General features: G+C 44.3%; 1 pseudogene; it reads left to right on the top strand.

The window, feature by feature from the left end:
• The first annotated feature begins 1,583 nt into the window (after positions 1–1,583).
• Positions 1,584–6,772, top strand: LOC143271747 (U4/U6.U5 tri-snRNP-associated protein 1 pseudogene; annotated as a pseudogene).
• The last annotated feature ends 6,411 nt before the right edge of the window (positions 6,773–13,183 follow it).

Here is a 13,183-nt window from a genome sequence, read left to right as displayed (position 1 = left end):
AAGAAACAGGCATTCAAAAAAAAGCAATGACTGCTTTATAGACTGGAAACAAACTTCAGAAAAGCTGTCTTAAAAAAATAGTTGCTTCCCTGCATAAGTCCCAGGTTTCAAACAGCTAACTCATGCAACGAGCCCAGGACCTGGTACCAATGCCTAGATGCCTCCCAAACAGATCAAGCCAATCAACTGTCTCACCTATTCAGAGGGCCTGATCCAGTTGGGGGCCCCTCAGCCTTTGGTTCATAGTTCATGTGTTTCCATTTGCCTGGACTGAGTCTACCAGGTCAATCTCAGTCCTCAGGGGAGGCCTTGATCTGGAGGAGGTGGGAATGGGGGGGGGGCTGGGGGGAAGGGGAGGGGGGCAGGAAGGGGGAGAACAAGGGAATCTATGACTGTTATGTAGAACTGAATAGTATTGTAAAATAAAAGAAAAAAATTACAAAAAAAAAAAAAATAGTTGCTTCACCTGAAAGTTCCTTATAAGAAATCAATGCTAAAATATAACAGCTGCTAATAATATCAGGAGTTAAAGCTAATGAAGTGAATCCTGAAAATGCTTTTTCTCAGAGTAAGCTAATGAAGGATATGTTTCATGAAAGAACGTCTATGTTCTTGACTCCTTTGAATAGTAACAGTTTTGGTGGAAATATTGGAACTAACAACCATCAAGTCAAAATGTTTCAACAAATTCAAGACGCTATTCCACAAAAGAAAGCTGTTATGCTTTGTGGGCCATATTAGAGCTCACTCCAATCTTCCTGGTCCTTTAGCTGAGGGTAATGCAGTGGCTGATAAGTTAACAAAGAGAGTAGCATTATCCCAAGTGGAAATGGCTCAACAGTCACATGCTCTTCATTATCAAAATAGCAAAAGCTTAAGAAAGCAATTCAATCTTACCAAAGAAGCAGTTCGTCAAATAGTTAAACAATGTGGGGTATGTCCAAAATATTTTCCTGTCCCTCACTTAGGGGTAAACCCTTGAGGGTTTCTTCCCAATCACCTATGACAATTGGATGTTACTCATATTGCAGAATTTGGCAAATTAAGATGTACATGTGACCATTGACACTTATTCAGGATTTTTAATGGCTAGCGCACAACCTAGGGAAGCTACAAAACATGTAATTATGCACTGCTTGAAGTGTTTTTCGTATATGGGTATACCAAAAATTATTAAAACTGATAATGGTTCTGGATATAGTAGTAAGGCATTTCAACAATTTTTTTTTTTTTTTTCTGGTTTTTCGAGACAGGGTTTCTCTGTGTAGCTTTGCGCCTTTCGTGGAACTCACTTGGTAGTCCAGGCTGGCCTCGAACTCACAGAGATCCACCTGGCTCTGCCTCCCGAGTGCTGGGATTAAAGGCGTGCGCCACCACCGCCCGGCCCATTTCAACAATTTTGTACCCAATGGGAAATCGTACATAAAACAGGTATTCCTTATAATCCTCAGGGACAAGGTTTTGTAGAAAGGACTCATAGCAGTCTTAAAATACAACTTCAAAAAATAAAAAAGGAAAAAATTGACCCTCAATCATCACATAATACATTAAATCATGCTCTTTTTGTTTTGAACTTTTTGAATATGGATGTCCGTGAGCAGTGTGCCGTAGATAGATTTTGGCACCGTGACACCCAAGCGCCGTTTTGCTGTGGATATCACTCTATATAAATAAAACACTGATGGCCAGTGACCAGGCAGGAAGTATAGGCAGGACAAAGAGAGAGGAAAAGTAGGGAAACAGGAAGAAGGAGGGAGAGACACTGCAGCCACCACCAGAACAAGCAGCATATAAAGACGCCAGTAAGCCACCAGCCATGTGGCAAGGTATAGATTTGCCACGAGCCACGTGGCAAAGTAAAGATTAATAGAAATGGGCTAAATACAAGAGTAAGAGCTAGACAATGATAGGCCTCAGCTAATGGCCAAGCAGTTTAAATAATGTAAGAGTCTGTGTGTTTATTTTATAAGTGGGCTCTGGGATTGGCGGGACTTGGCAGCCGGAGCTGAAGAGAAATTCTCCAGCTACACATTTCCTTTTGACATTTTTGACAAACCTTCCCAAGATCAGATCCTCTGTCTAAAATCCCTTTGAGACAGGGAGTTGGGGGTACTCACTTTTAATACCACCAGTGGGGAGGCAGAGGCAGGAGGATCTCTGAGTTTGAGGCCAGCCTGGTGAGTAGTAATGAAAGACCCTAACCCTTCACGCTTACACCCTCCCCCCAATCCCCAGGAGAATGAGGAAGTAAAGAGCTAGTTCCAGGGGCAAACTGACTCAGCCATTACTCAACCACCCTTACCACAATGTAAAGAGATTTCTGTTAAGAGATGCGCTCAACTGTGACTGGGATAATTGCAAGTGTTGCAGGAAAGACCACTGTAACCTTTGTGTAACCTTCACTCCCACCCTGATACCACCCTTGAGGTTCCGGAAAAAATGTGCACATGGACGTAATTGTACCTACCCTGTGATTAGGCCATGATCTTCTGAAATTAGCCCCTAGACAAGAACCAATCGAAAGGAAATTGCATGGGAATTATAATCTTATGGCTTTTGTGGGTTTTTTTCCTTTAAAAGTACCTAAAAGACAAAACGCAAATGAAAAAAAAAGAAAAAAAAAGATATTATGGGACTGGAGAGATGGCTCTGGCGCCCAGGCAACTTTATTTATTAACATACAAATAAAATCACTATTCAGCACAAATAAAATATCACCATAAGTGGTCTTGAGAATCTCTGGGGAAGGAGCCGGGTTTAAAGGGACTTTCAGAGTGGCTGGGTCTAGGCAGAGAGGTGGTGCTTCCACTAGAACATTCCAGATTCTTTGGGTTCGGGGATGCCAGGGCGCCAGGGGCTGAGGTGGATCTTCCACCAGAACAGTGACGTTACAGCTATACAATTCTGAGCCTCATTAGTGGAGTTCTGAAATTGAACCCAGGCTTCATACATGAGAGTCAAGCACACCACCAGTTGAGGCACATCCCAGCATTTTTGTTGAAGGGGCTGAAGTCCCAGGTATGGCTGTGTAAGATATCTATAATCATGCCACTCTCTAAAGACAGAAGGTACTAAGTTTTGTATCCAGGTGTTTTAAGTTATTAACAAGCTATTGGATTGTTTATTTATGTAATATTTATGTAATTTTGGTTTTCTGAGGCTCGCCTGGAGTCAAATGTGTAGCCCTTTTCGACTGGAATTTTTTTTTCTTCTTTGTCCATACAGGGTTTTTCTTTTCTTTTTTTCTTTTATTTTATTTTCTTTCTTTCTTTCTTTCTTTTTTGTTTTTTGTTTTTTGTTTTTTGGTTTTTGGTTTTGGTTTTTTTTTTTTTTTTTTGTCGAATGCCGTTTACTGAAAGAGGGAGGAGGTCTTAAATACAGGCTTACAGCACAATGGGAGAACCCCAGAGGGCAGAAGTTCGATACCTATGTTTTACCATCTTGCATCTAAGCTCAGACAGGGTTTTTCTATGAAGCATTCCTGCTGTCCTGGAACTCACTCTGTAGCCCAGGCTGGCCACAAACTCACAGAGATCTGCCTGCCTCTGCCTCCCGAGTGCTGGGATTAAAGGTATGTGTCACCACTGCCCAGCTACTGAAGAATTTTTTATTATATTTGGGATTAGAAGTCTGCAGTACACAAAGTCTTCTCATTTCTTTTTGAGTCAGGGCCTTGCTACATTGTCCAGACTAACTCACTCATTCTAAAGACAATTTTTCCTGCTTCAGATCCCCAAGGGCTGAAACTATTGGTGTGAGCTACTGAGACATCTTTGATAGCCTGTTTACTTTGTTTACTTCCATTTAACAGTCTGTTTATCTGGGGCATGGTCTCCCCTAATGCAGGATGGCCGGGGACTAACTAAGTGACCTACCTTCTTTCTAGAGGCTCTCAGGCAAGCATGGCTTTTGTTTGTGGTTTTTGTTTATATATTTTATTTTCTTTCTCATTTACAGGGACATGAGTCTCTGAATGTAAGGTTTCCTTGTGAGCATAAACTGGTCACAGGCAGGCAAAATTAACACCAAAACCTGCTGGGCTTAAGAAAATCCCAGGGGACAAAGAAGACTAGATGAAAGGCCACATACCAAGTAAAGTAAATATGCCGCCTATTCAGGCCCACCCTCAACTCTAACATGGGTCCCAAAATTATGGCATTCCCAAAACTCAAGGGATTTCCATCTCTCACTCTCAAGACATTAATAAAGCTGAATTCATATGGCATGCAGGACACTCTTGCTAACAATATAATAGTCTATTATGTATATGTTTAGATTTGGGGAAATTATACTATAGGTTATTTCAAAATGCAGTAGCCTTCTCGAAGTTCCAGGTCACCAGTTTCTAAGAGCTATGGTTAAAAACTATAATTAAGATGGGGAGGGACCAGACCTGCAGAGACAGAGGGCTCAGAGATTAAGAGAGCATGCTGTTCTCTGGAGGACCTGAGTTTGGGTTTCAGCACTCAGGTTAGGTGGTGGCTCTTGTAACTGCAGTCCCAGAGGACCCAATGCCCTCTTTAGACCTCTATGGGAACCATATGTACATACACACATGGACATACATAAGAGCAAAGTAAATTATTTTAAAAGCTGTAACCAGATCCTGAAAGCCTCTGAAATGATGCGTGTTCCTTGTGGAGACAGGGTGTGCCTCAGCATTTAGGACACCTGGCCTGCACTTAGGGTCCTGAGAGGATAAATCTCAGCTGCAAAAAGCGTTTGCTGGCCGGGTGGTGGTGGTCTACGCCTTTAATCCCAGCACTCAGGAGGCAGAGCCAGGCCGATCTCTGTGAGTTCGAGGCCAGCCTGGGTTACCAAGTGAGTTCCAGGGAAGGTGCAAAGCTACACAGAGAAACCCTGTCTCGAAAAACAAAAATAAACAAACAAACAAAAAAGCATTTACTGAAGCAAAAATTGGGGAAAATAAAGAATTTGGGAGGGGATGACCCCTGCCTGGATGACACCGCATCCTGGATTGAGAGGAGCGGGCAGCTGCAGAGAAGGACCTGACAGAGAAGCAGGTCAAGCTACTAGAGGAGATGGACCAAGAGTTTGGCATGAGTACTCTGGTGAGGAGGAGTTTGAACAGAGGCTACGGGACTTACATAGTGCCACGGACTTGCAAGGTCTCACTGTGGAACCTGCCATCGATTCCTTTCGAGAAGGAGAGACTGTGGTTCTCACGCTCAAGGACAAGGGAGTACTACAGGAGCGGGAGGATGTGCTGGTGAATGTGAACCTGGTGGACAAGGAGCGGGCAGACAAGAATGCGGAGCTTCGGAAGAAGAAACCCAACTACCTGTCCTATGCGGAAGACAAGAGTGTTGATGATTTGGCACAGTAAACACCCCGCTCTGTCCTGGCCAAATATGATGAGGAGCTGGAGGGCGAGCGACCATATTCCTTCCCTTAGGAGCAGGGTGGCATGGCTGATGGAGTGAGGGAGCGCGAGCTAGAAGAGATCCAGGCCAAGCTAGTGCTGCAGGCTCAGTCTCTGAGCTCTGTAGGGCCCCGGCTTGCCTCTGCATACCTAAGTCCTGAAGAGATGGTGACCTTCAAAAAGACCAGGCAAAAGAAAATCCGAAAGAAGGAGAAGGAGGTGGTAATGAGGGCAGATGACTTGCTGCCTCTTGGGGACCAGACTCGGGATGGGGACTTTGGATCCAGGCTTCGGGTCTCAGGTCGGCTCTGAGTTCCCAAGATGGAGGACGAGGCCCTGGAGGATGAGGAGAAGGACCCTGTGGCTCAGCCCCCACCATCAGATGATACTCGAATAGAGAACATGAATATCAGTGAGGAAGAGGATGGGAGAGACCTTCCATCAGGATCCCCAGAGGTGCTGAAAGAAGATGAAGCAGAACTGGAGCTGCAAAAGCACCTGGAGCAGGGGCGCCATCTGCAGCAGCTGCAGCAACTCCAGCAGCTTCGAGACAGAGGTGAGAAGGTGGTGGAGATTGGAATGAAGCTGGAGTCTCGCCTGCGAGGCTGGGAGGAGGGAGAGGACCCTGAGCGGAAGGGGGCCTTGGTGTTCGATGCCACTTCGGAATTCTGCAGCACACTGCGGGAGATCCCCACCTACGGGTTGGCTGGCAACCGGGAGGAACAGGAGAAGCTCATGGACTTTGAAAGGGATGAAGAGCTCTGGCAATGGTGGCTGAAAATCAGATGGGGAAGAGAACCTTGGCGGGAGCACCATCAACCTGGATGAGGAGAAGCAGCAATAGGATTTCTCTGCTTCCTCTACCACCATCCTGGATGAGGAGCCCATGGTGAACAGAGGGCTGGCAGCTGCCCTGCTCCTGTGTCTGAACAAAGGACTGCTGGAGACCACAGTACAAAAGGTGGCCAGGGTGAAGGCTCCCAGGAAGTCAGTGCCCTCAGCTGTGTATTGCATCGAGGATAAGATGGCCATCGATGATAAGTACAGCCAGCACGAGGAGCACAGGGACTTCACCCAGGACTTCAAGGAGAAGGACAGTTACAAGCCTGATGTTAGATTGAGTATGTGGACAAGACCGGCAGGAAACTGACATCCGGGAGGTTTCAGGCAGATCTCCCACCGCTTCCACGGGAAGGGTTCAGGCAAGATGAAGACTGAGCGGCAGATGAAGAAGCTGGATGAGGAAGCGCTCCTGCAGAAGATGAGTTCCAGTGATACACCCCTGGGCACTGTGGCATTGCTCAAGGAGAAGCTGAAGACCCAAAAGACACCAAACCTGTGCTCAGTGGAAGCAGCAAGAGCATGAACACAAACACCATCACCAAATGAAGCCGCCTTCCTCCATGCCCTCCCATATGTTAAATAAAGTCCCCTCATTTTTTCATAAATAGTTTTTTTTAAAAAAAAAAAAAAGCCTTTTCATTTACCAGAGGGATAATTAAAAGAATTTAAAAGCTAAGACAGGAAGTCACATAAATAATAAAGGAAGTAAAATACTGTCATGGCTTATGCCTATACCGAGCACTAGGGAGGCTGAGGATGGAGGATTGCTTAAAGCTCATGACAAGCTTGAACCACAGACATTGTTGTATTTACAAAAAGTTGAGTCATTGGGAAGGAGTCACACCATACAACTGGCCCCCATGGGAGGTTTATTGAGGGGAACAGAGGGGGCAGAGATGGGTCTCTGGGGATAAGACTGAAGGAAGAGAAAGAGGCAAGAGGTTTACAAGGCTCGTCCTATGTAAGGAAACATAGAAAATGTGCACAGGGGGTGCTCTTAGTGGCTGTAACTGAGATATATCCTGTCAGGACACTGAGGGCAGGCAAGGTGTCCTAAATGCTAATAACAGCCTGTCTCCACAAGCAACACTCCTCCTTTCCGAGGCTCTCAGAATCTGGTCCAGTTTTCAAAATAATTTACTTTGCTTTATGTATGTATTTGTGTGCATGCGCATATGGTTCCCATAGAGGTCTGAAGAGGACATTGGGTTCTCTGGGACTGCAGTTACAAGATCCATCACCTGATCTGAGTGCTGAAACCCAAAGTCAGGTCCTCCAGAGAACAGCATACTCTCTTGATCCCTGAGCCCTAGTTCTCTGCAGGTCTGGTCCCATCCCATCTTAATTATACTTCTTAACCATAGCTCTTACTTAGGATCTGGTGACCTAGAACTTCGAGAAGGGTATTGCATTTGGAAATAACCTATGGTATAATTTACCCCTAAATCTCAACATATACATGATAATAGACCATCATATAGCTAGCTAGAGTTCCTGCATGCCATATGAGTTAAGCTTTATTAATGTCTTGAGCCCAAAAATGAAATCCCTTGAGTCTTGGGAATGCCATAATTGTGGGACCACTGCTAGAGTTGAGAGTGGGTCTGAATGGGTGGCATATTTACTTTACTTGGTATATGGCCTTTCATCTAGTCTTCTTTGTCTCCTGGGATTTTCTTCAGCCCAGCAGGTTTTGGAGGTAATTTTGCCTGTCTGTGACCAGTTTATGCTCACAAGGAAACCTTACATTCAGAGACTCATGTCCCTAGTATATGTTGGTGACGATGTTAGGCTGGCCTAGAACTCACAGAGATCTGCCAGCCTCTACCTGCACAGTGCTGGGATTAAAGGTGTGTGCCACTATGCCCTGCTGATGCTGGCAGTTTTGAGTTACTAAACCCACATCCACCACTGGAATTCCTGCCTCAGAAGATGTTCATAAAACAATAAACAAAGATGTTCGTGCAGGCATGGTGGTGGTGCACACCTTTAATCCCAGCATGCACTATGAAGAAGCAGGTGGTTCTCTTTGAATTCAAGGCCAGGCAGGAACTTGCCTCAACATAGGTTTTCACCACTATATCTGATTTAAGGGTCCTTTCCTTTGTTTTTGGAGATGGGCTCTAATTCAGCCCAGCCTGGACTCACACTCACTACCTAAGAAAGGACAACTTTGATGTCTTTCATTTCTTTAGTTTTTTTGAGACAGGATCTCTCTATATGGCCCTGACTGTCCTGGATCTCACTATGTAGACCAGACTGGTCTCAACCATACAGAGATTTTCCTGCCTATACATGGTGGTGCACACCTTTGATCCCAGCACTTGGGAGGCAGAGGCAGGTGGAACTCTATGAGTTCTAGGCCATTCTGATCTACAGAGTGAGTTCCAAGACAGGCTCCATAGAGAAGCCTTGTCTCAAAACAAAACAAAACAAAACAAAACAAAAAGGCATGAGTCACCATGCCTTGTCCACTCTATTTATTTTTGGTTATATTTGTTTATTCTGTGTGCCTCTCTGTATGAGTGGGGGCATGTGTGGACCACAGCTTCTGTATGTGGAAGACAGATTCACTGGTAAGCTGAATTTGCTATTATCTTATTCCCAACGACAATACAAAGAGTCTGACAGAGCAAGCCAGAACATTGTCCAGGATTCCACCTCAGTCTTAAGGTTCTCCATGCACAAAGGTAAATGGCCTGAAATGAACCAAGGTTCATCAGAGGCCACCCTCTGCTTCTCTAGCTCCCTCCCAGTGCCAAGTGTCCTGTCAAGGACCCAAGCCTTTTCTCAACCCAGTTTCCTGAATTGTTCTCCAAAAGTGTGTGAGAACTGCTTCTGATTCATTTCTTCCCATTCATCTTTTGATAAAAGATTATTGGATTCATTTTTGGGGGGTGGGGACTCTGTGTCTGCATAATGTGCACATGGAACTTGCAGGGCCTGGTTCCTCCTTTCAGCATTCGGGTCCTAGGGATTGAACTCAGGCTTGATGGTAAGACCTTCCCCCATTGAGCTGTCTCTCACTAACCCCAACTCCTGCCTCCAGATCTTCAAGCACATCCTGCCACCCTGTGCTACCAGAGACAGCTCATTCATCTTAAGACATATGGAGACCATACTTCGTGTTGCTTGGGTTACCTAGTGACTATAACTTAATAGTGAACTATGGGATGTTCAGTTGAACAGAAATAAAGGCATAAGTTTGAATACTTTAGTGCAAAACAAAACCAATTCTTGGGCCTGGTGTAATGGTACAGGCCTTTAAACCCTGGAAGGCAGGACCAAATAGATCACTGTGAGTTCTAGACCAGCTTGGTCCATATAGTGAGAGCCTGTCTAAAAATACAAACAAAACAAAACCTATGTGAGATGGAGTCTTGTTTGAGCATCTTAGGGAAGTGTCTATTGAATGATGTGACCTGTATCTAGAGGAAGGCTTACTGATATATATTGCCCATTTTATAACAGCTGGCATGGTACTGCACAAGGTAGCTTGAGAAAAGTGGCTTTGGATACAACTGAGTGATGATGAACAAACTCAGTATATTCAAAGCCCTGGGTTGGCTCCTCAGCTTCAAAGAAGTAAAGAAATGTTTGATTCAGGCTCTAGGTCGCAGATTGTCTCATATTTGTTGGTAGGTCGTTATGCTGGTTGAAACCTGAGGAGTGTACCAAAGCCTTAAAGATTAGTATTAGAGCCAGGAAGGGCAAGGGAGACACTGAGTCCATCATCAAAGTCACGAGTTTTCAAGAGGAATCCACTTAGATATTTGCTTCACCCCCAGCTGCCCTGAAATAACTACAAAGACCAGGAGGGCCTCAAACTCACAGAGGTCCACCTGTTTCTGTCCCACATGTGATGGGATTAAAGGCCTGAGCTACTAGAATTGACCAGTTTTGGTGTTCATACAGGAGTGGCTCTAGAGGCCATTAAGACTAGTGGGAGACTTTTGCCGGACATCAGACAGTCAACTTGGTTTACTACATATTTAATTTGTATGTGTAGGCAAGGAGACAACTTGTGTGAGCTGACACTCTCTCTCCTTCCACCAACTGTATTGGTTCTAAAAGTTTAACTCAGGTCTTTCTGGAGGGCAGCAGGCACCTTTATCAGGAGCCATCTTGCTGGCTGAGCTGATTTAGTTTAAGTAAATTAAGATTCAGAATACTGTTTGTCACAACACAACCACAAAAAATAACAGGAATTAACAATCACTGGTCATTAATATCCATCAATATCAATGGTCTCAACTCACCTATAAAAAGACACAGGCTAACATAATGGATAAGAAAACAGGACCCATCCATATGCTGCATACAAGAAACACACCTTAACTTCAAAGACAGACACTACCTCCGAGTAAAGGGCTGGGAAAAGGCTTTCCAAGCAAATGGACCTAAGAAACAAGCTGGTGTAGCTATCCTAATATCTAATAAAATAGACTTCAAACTAAAATCAATCAAAAGAGATCAGGATGGACATTACATATTTATCACGGGAAAAATCCACCAAGATGAAGTCTCGATTCTAAACATTTATGCTCCAAATACAAAAGCATCCACATTCATAAAAGAAACACTACTAAAGTTTAAAACGCACATCAAACCCCACACATTAGTAGTGGGAGATTTTAACACACCACTCTCACCAAAAGATAGATCTACCAGACTGAAACTTAACAAAGAAATAAAGGACCTAACAGATGTTATGACTCAAATGGACCTAATAGATATCTACAGAATATTCCATCCTAACACAAAAGAATATACCTTCTTCTCAGCACCCCATGGAACCTTCTCAAAAATTGACCACATGCTTGGACACAAAACAAATCTCAACAGATACAAAAAAATTGGAATAACCTCCTGTATCTTATCAGACCACCATGCCTTAAAGTTAGACCTCAACAACAACAAAAATTATAGAAAACCCACAAACTCATGGAAACTGAATAATACCCACCTGAAACATCAATGGGTCACGGAAGAAATAAAGAAAGAAATTAAAGAGTTCCTAGAATTCAATGAAAATGAAAGTACAACATACCCAAACTTATGGGACACTATGAAAGCAGTGCTAAGAGGAAAATTCATAGCTCTAAGTGCACACATAAAGAAGATGGAGCAATCCCATACCAATGAATTAACAGCACAACTGAAAGCTCTAGAACAAAAAGAAACAAACTCACCCAGGAGAAATAGACGCCAGGAAATAATCAAATTGAGGGCTGAAATCAATGAAATAGAAAACAAGAGAACAATACAAAAAATCAATGAAACAAAGAGTTGGTTCTTTGAAAAAAATCAACAAGACAGAATACTGTTCGTCTATTCAATTTTTCTAATAATGTTGAATGGGATAAAGGCAAAGTTAGTACTAGAGCTCTGGGCATAAAACACAAGGCTAGGCCATCATCTTGCAATCCTCCTGCTTTGGCTCTCTGGTTTACAACTCAAGATGGCTTGGCACCAGATCTCAAATACGTTCATCTGAGAAATCAAGAAGAAATATTAATGGGCCACCTAGGGCTGCTTGAGTGCCTGAGGGCATATTGAGTGGCATCTCCCTCTGGTCACTGACTGAAGATGTAGACCAGTTTCATAGAGCTATGAGATCCACAGGAGGTCAAGCAGTGCTCCCTCTCTCCCCCACCCCAGCTTCAGGACACTGGACCTTGTTATGCCCAGATTGCAGGGACCTCCAAAAGACCACCATGGAGAATCCCTTACGTAAAACCAAAGAGCCTTTATTATTTCAAGAACACAATTTAGAGTCTCTCTCCAATTCAGCAGGGAGGGCAGAAGCCCAGAGCCCAGGCAGTGTGGGGGAGGGGATTTCCAGAGCTCAGGGTCCTGACTAGCTGACATTTGTCTAGGTATGGGGAATGTTTGGAATGTCAGGCATTTCCTCTTTGATGCAGGCCCCACTGGGTGGGGTCAGCTTACAGCTTCTCTGGGTTCAGAGATTGCCTGCCAGAAGCTGTGTCTGGGCCTCAGGTATTTCCCCTTAGATGCAGCACCATTGGGTGAAGTCAGCTTATGGCTTTTCCTGGGTCCAGTTGTTTCCTGCCAGAAGCTATGTGTGGGCCTCTAAGCCTGTCATGGCAGCTCTGTGATCAGGCTGTTTTGGGCCCCCCACAGACCTCATCTTGGCTGCTCCTCTGAGGCTTTTTGATGCTGTTGTCTAGACAGGTCTTGGGTGTATCCTACTCTAGGTAGGAGGGAAGGAATGAAGACAGGAAGGGAGGGAGGAAGAGAGGGGTGGAGAAAGAGAGGGAGGGAGGGAGGAAGGGAGGAAGAAGCAAGCCCTAGTGTTTGTACAGTGACTCTGCATTTGGGACGTTGTCTTCAAAGTGGTGTCAATTCATTCTCTATTCTGCATGGAAATCTAATCAATCTTGACACACCTTATTACATGTGGTCTACTGAGACAGGAGGATTACTGAGATATATAAGTGGGCTCAGAGTACAGTAAGAGTTCCAGATAGGCCTAAGATATAGTGTGAGATATCAACTGGAAAAAAAATCTACCAAAGTAATAATGTAAATTAGACAATGAATCCCAGAGCTCAGAGTTTGAGGAGGAGTGTTATGGATGAGCCTGGGACCTTGACCATCATCTCAGATTTCATCCATTACCAAAATAAGGTCTGATTCACTCAAATTACAAATGCAAAGTCCCAAATAGTAAGATTAAATGGGTGAGAACTTCCTCATTTAATCAGGTGGCAGCTTGTGTCTAAGAGGTGGGGCTCCAAAGGGAAAGCAAGGGGGAAGTGGATATAAAGGTCAGAATGGCTAGGAAGGACGCTGACCTTTAGAACCTGGAGTGACTGACTTACCCTGCTGGGATTGGAAGACCTGTAACCAGTTTCCAGATCAGACAAGTCATTCACCCCCATCAGGATGCCCCATCTCACCCAGGCTAGCCCATCTCTTATTTCATCTGAATTT

This window comes from Peromyscus maniculatus, chromosome 2 (assembly GCF_049852395.1).
Source record: "Peromyscus maniculatus bairdii isolate BWxNUB_F1_BW_parent chromosome 2, HU_Pman_BW_mat_3.1, whole genome shotgun sequence".
Lineage (NCBI taxonomy): Eukaryota > Metazoa > Chordata > Mammalia > Rodentia > Cricetidae > Peromyscus > Peromyscus maniculatus.
This window is presented reverse-complemented; position numbering and strand designations above follow the sequence as displayed.